The 5,315-nt window shown below is 38.7% G+C and overlaps 1 long non-coding RNA gene across 1 annotated transcript; it reads right to left on the reverse strand.

The window, feature by feature from the left end:
• Nucleotides 1–1,061: 1,061 nt before the first annotated feature.
• Nucleotides 1,062–2,075, reverse strand: LOC129847200 (uncharacterized). Its single transcript, XR_008758398.1, has 2 exons — nucleotides 1,942–2,075; nucleotides 1,062–1,636 (listed from the first exon to the last, which is right to left on the reverse strand). It is a non-coding gene; the product is annotated as an uncharacterized LOC129847200 (long non-coding RNA).
• Nucleotides 2,076–5,315: the final 3,240 nt, after the last annotated feature.

Raw genomic sequence — 5,315 nt, forward strand, 5'->3', positions numbered from 1 at the left:
TGTCCGCATTAGGGAAATTTGCGCAATACACCATTTACTATGGCAAAAAAATTCAACATGTCAATTTAAGATGATTGTATTTGTTGCCTACTCACTAAGTATTACCAAAAGTACATATATTTCAAGGGACATAACACTGAGACCCCTGGACATGGGTGGGGGAATATTTGTGTGACTACCTAAAATGGGGGCTCACCAGCACCCCATCTTATATGTCCAACCACCCCTGAACGTCAGACTCTATTGAAGCACCTACAGTGGTGTAAAGTACTGAAGTAAAAATTACTTTCAAGTACTACTTAAGTAGTTTTGGGGGGTATCTGTACTTTACTATTTATAGTTTTGACAACTTTTACTTTTACTTCACTACATTTCTAAGGAAAAGAATGTACTTTATTCTCCATACATTTTCCCTGACACCCAAAAGTAATCGTTACATTTTGAATGGCTAGCAGGACAGGAAAATTGTCGGTTGGATGTACTGCCAAATTCTCTAAAATGACGTTGGAGGCGACTTATGGTAGAGAAATGAACATTCAATTCTCTGGCAGCAGCTCTGGTGGACATTCCTGCAGTCCGCATACCAAATTGCACATTCCCTCAGAACTTCAGAGATCTGTGGCATTGTGTTGTGACAAAACTGCACATTTTAGTGGCCTTTTGTCCCCAGCAAAAGGTGCACCTGTGTAATGATCATGCTGTTTAATTAGCTTCTTGATATGGTGCACCTTTCAATGTGGATGGATTATCTTGGCAATGGAGAAATGCTCACAATTATTTTTTTTAGGCTTATAGAACATTTTCGGGATCTTTCATTTCAGCTCATGAAACATGGGACCAACCTTTTACATGTTGCGTTTTTTTGTTCAGTGTAGTTTATTTTATTACAAATATAGCAGTATACAGTCCTCCAGATATCTGTTGACAAGGACATACATCACTTTGTATTTGTTCCTCTGTACATACAAAAATGGCCAAACATTTTTTCTTGTTGCCATTTTCCATTGTTACTAACTTGTACTGGTTAAAAGTATGAGTAAAGAAGAAGAAAAAAACGTGTACGTTTTGCAAACCATGTTTAGTACATCTAAAAGAGACATGGAGAAATTCCTGGTTCAACAAGATATTATAGCCATCAAAAGGGTCGAATTTTAGCATTGATTGCATTTATGATACAGTACTTTACAGCTTTGATTGGTCACAGAATATATGACATGAAGGGGGGATGTAATTATCTTAATTACTGTAGATTTGAATAGTTTAGTTAATCAAAAGTGAAGTATGGTTATAAGTCCAATGGGTGTTGTTCATATACCACTCAGACTCAAAATCAATATATTAGATACATACTATTTATCAGCCTATTGACAGATTATTGCTATCAACTGCTGGTTGCAAGTTATATTACCCTGTTTGTATCTTTTGGAACAATAGCAATGAAGTTGATTAAAATGTTGTAGAATAGATCGATGGGCTACCACTGGTGTCACAGGCATCCATAGGTCTTGACCACCATGTTGCGATGCTTCTTTAGTTTTACGTTGTTGTTGTCATCGTGGAAGAGTACAGAGATGGGACTGAGCTTGGTGGGTGCGCAGCAGGCTTTGGGAACCTCATCCGGCTTCAGAAGGTGAACCTGCCATTGAAAACGGTAAATCAGACTCATTCATACATGCACTTTCATATAGTCAATGATAATATCCTGTTATAAAAGAGATATGGGTTATTTAAGCAATAAGGCCCAAGGAGGGGTGGTATATTGGCCATATACCACAAACCTCAGAGGTGCCTTATTGCTATTAGAACACCTACTCATTCAAGGGTTTTTCTTTATTTTTTACTATTTTCTACATTGTTGAATAATAGTGAAGACATCAAAACTATGAAATAACACAAATAGAATCATGTAGTAACCAAAAAAAGTGTAAAACATATCAAAACCTGTACGTCAAGGCTGAGAAATGTCTGTTCTTCCAACAGTCCGTCTCCTTCCTAGGGTACCGCATTTCCACTTCAGGTGTCACGATCATCTTCGTGAGAGAGAGTGGACCAAGGCGCAGCGTGTGCAAAATACATCTTTTATTTTAGAGAAGGGAAAAAACATGCAACAAACACTATTACAAAAACGAAAACAAACGTGAAGCTAAATACGTAAGTGCAACCACAAGCTACAAATGTACAAAATAGACAACACCCCACAAAAGCCTACTGCCTATGGCTGCCTTAAATATGGCTCCCAATCAGAGACAATGAATGACAGCTGTCTCTGATTGAGAACCAATCTAGGCAGCCATAGACATAACTAGACAACATTACTCTACTCTGCCCCATACACATACAACACCCCTAGACACTACAAAACACATACATTCCCCATGTCACACCCTGACCAAACTAAAAAACATAAAGAAAACAAAGAATACTAAGGCCAGGGCGTGACATCAGGGGTAAAGATGGAGAGTGACCGCATTTCAGCCGTGCGTAATTGGCCGACTCCCACCATGGTAAAGGAAGTACAGCGGTTCCTAGGGTTTGCCAACTACTACCGGAGGTTTATCCGGGGCTTTGGTCAGGTAGAGGCTCTCATTACCTCACTGCTGAAGGTCCTCTTTTTCCTGTAGTCCACATTCATCTCCTTTGTCTTGATCACATAAATATATTTTTTAATTTGAGGTCTTTCCCTGTGCTGAAAATCAAGTATAGTTTGGTGGCAAGGGCAGTGTCCTGTCTTTTTGGGAGCAGTTTTCAGTTGTGTACATTGCATATGTCTTAGTAAAACACCCTTTATGTTTATTATGATGTTATGGGGGTGGGGAGGGAATGCAACAATATTGTATATTGTTTGGGGGAAAAATATGGGGTCAATTTCACGCCTTAAGTATTGAATTCAAAATAAAATAAATCGTAAACATCAGAAATAAAGTTGAAAATGTGAAGAATGAGAGAAGTGATGGATGTTGAGAGAATCGTTTGTAGATTTGCAAACAAAAGGAGCAAAACTAATTTAAAAGCAGAACAAATTATTTGAAAACTAATTTAAAAATAGTATTTCATTTTAACTTTTCAAACAACCAACCCTATTGAATCCATTTCGCTCTTGCCTGCAGTTACTACCTTTGGTTAGATGACTTGGATCTTTGCTCTCACTGCCAGTTTTTTTTTGATTGCGAGTTTTGGTGGTTTTATTTTGTCCTACTCAGTTGTGTAATTTTATGATTTCATGTCTATAGACTGTTTAGTGAGGAGCTAAACCGGAAATTGCTTCTGCTACATTTTTCAACTACCATCCCTGAGATGACTAATACAAGAAATGATTGACAGTCATTTTCAGCGATCTATATAACCGGTCTAGTTTCCTGATCATATTGGAGCTCCCTGCTATGTGTTGCTCTGGATGTCTTAGTCTAACGTCTGTAACTAGATGCTTAAAAACCTGTAGAATGAGAGTAGTTACTCAATAATTTTCTATTTTTCAAGGCTCAAACTCGTATGGGTCCATTCGGCAAAACCACTCCCACCATCACCGACCGAAGTTGCAGCCATTGTGTCCTTTCCAAATAGCCTATATTTTTTGTATTTAATTACTTGTAAACCTTATACTTTTTATTAGTTCCAAGAGGCCTCCAGTGTTGTTTGCTTGAACAGTCACTGAGGCTGTATTTAACGTTAAACAATAGTTATTTCAGATGCAGCAGTTTTAGATACTTAGCTAACTAGCATTGATAGCTTAGCACCAAAGATACAGGCTGAGAGTCTAGGATTCCTGTACATTTTTCCTGTAAATGTCTTCTAACAGGCTTAATGTTACATCAGAATTTCTGAACCAAGAGGAGCAACATCACAAGACTTTCTTGAATGCTTGTGAATCAAACCAAGAAGACCAGGGCGAGGTTTGAGAAGTGGAAAATTCTTGCATTGGTTGTTAATTTTGTCAATCTAAAGGCACAACCAGAATTCGAGCCAATAATAAGTAGTTGAACATGTTACTCCACAACCTTGTGAAAATGACATGTTTTCATTTGAGTCAAAAACAACTTTATCGAAGGAGTGCCTCTTGATTTGACAGCCTGCGATTTGAGATTCTTGGATCCAACGGCCGTGTCTTTGTGAGACGCAGAGTAGGTGAACGGATGATTTCTGCATGTGTGATTTCCACCGTGAAGCATGGAGGAGGAGGTGTGATGGTGTGGGTGTGCTTTGCTTTATTTAGAGTTCAAGGGACTCTTAACCAGCATGGCTACCACAGCATTCTGCAGCGATACGCCAGCCCATCTGGTCTGTGTTTAGTGGGAGTGTCATTTGTTTTTCAACAGGACAATGACCTAACCCACCTCCAGGCTGTGTAAGGGCTATTTGACCAAGATGAGTGATGGAGTGATGCACAAGATGACCTGGCCTCCACAATCACCTGATCTCAACCCAATTGAGATGGTTTGAGATTAATTGGACCGCAGAGTGAAGGAAAAGCAGCCAACAATTGCTCACCATATGTGGGAACTCTTTCAAGACTGTTGGAAAAGCATTCCAGGTGAAGCTGGCTGATAGAATGCCAAGAGTGTGCAAAGCTGTTATCAAGGCAAAGGGTGGCTACTTTGAAGAATCTCAAATATAAAATATATTTTGATTTGTTTAACAATTTTTTGGTTACTACATGAATCCATATGTGTTTCATAGTTTTGATGTCTTCACTATTTTACAATGTAGAACATAGTAAAAATAAAGAAAAACCCTTGAATGAGTGGGTGCATCCAAACTTCTGACTGGTACTGTATAGTTTACACCAAAGGGTAAAATCTATATATTTTCAGCAAAATAGTGCATCTCAGCGTCTGTGGTCTATGATTTATGCTTAATGATGTGGACTGTAAATTACACCATAATGGGGGTAGGCCTGGGCTCACAGAAATAAGAATGAATAGAATGGGCTTGGAACTCTAACCCTGGAAATTGACTGGTAAACTCATGGGTACACTGCCAACGGCTGCCTGGTATTGTGACGCAATAATTTCAATTGTATTTTTGAATTTCTCTTTATTCTTATTTCTAAGCCAGTTTAATATTCAGTAGCATTCAAGCTTTGGCAACCTCAGATGAAGTACGATGTTTTACCGGCTCATTTTGGAGACCAACGTAGACTAGACCTGTAGCATGGACAGCGACGAGGCCCGAAAAGTAAGTAAATTTCTTTCGCTATAGGCCTAGCCTTGAAATGATTGACTGTCGACCGTTTTTCTATTGATTACACTGAAAAATGTATGGAAAAGGGTGCATGTCTGAGGTTATGTGTAAATCCCCTGCTCCCTAAAAGGCTCTTA

Source organism: Salvelinus fontinalis, unplaced genomic scaffold, assembly GCF_029448725.1.
Source record: "Salvelinus fontinalis isolate EN_2023a unplaced genomic scaffold, ASM2944872v1 scaffold_0757, whole genome shotgun sequence".
NCBI classification, from domain to species: domain Eukaryota; kingdom Metazoa; phylum Chordata; class Actinopteri; order Salmoniformes; family Salmonidae; genus Salvelinus; species Salvelinus fontinalis.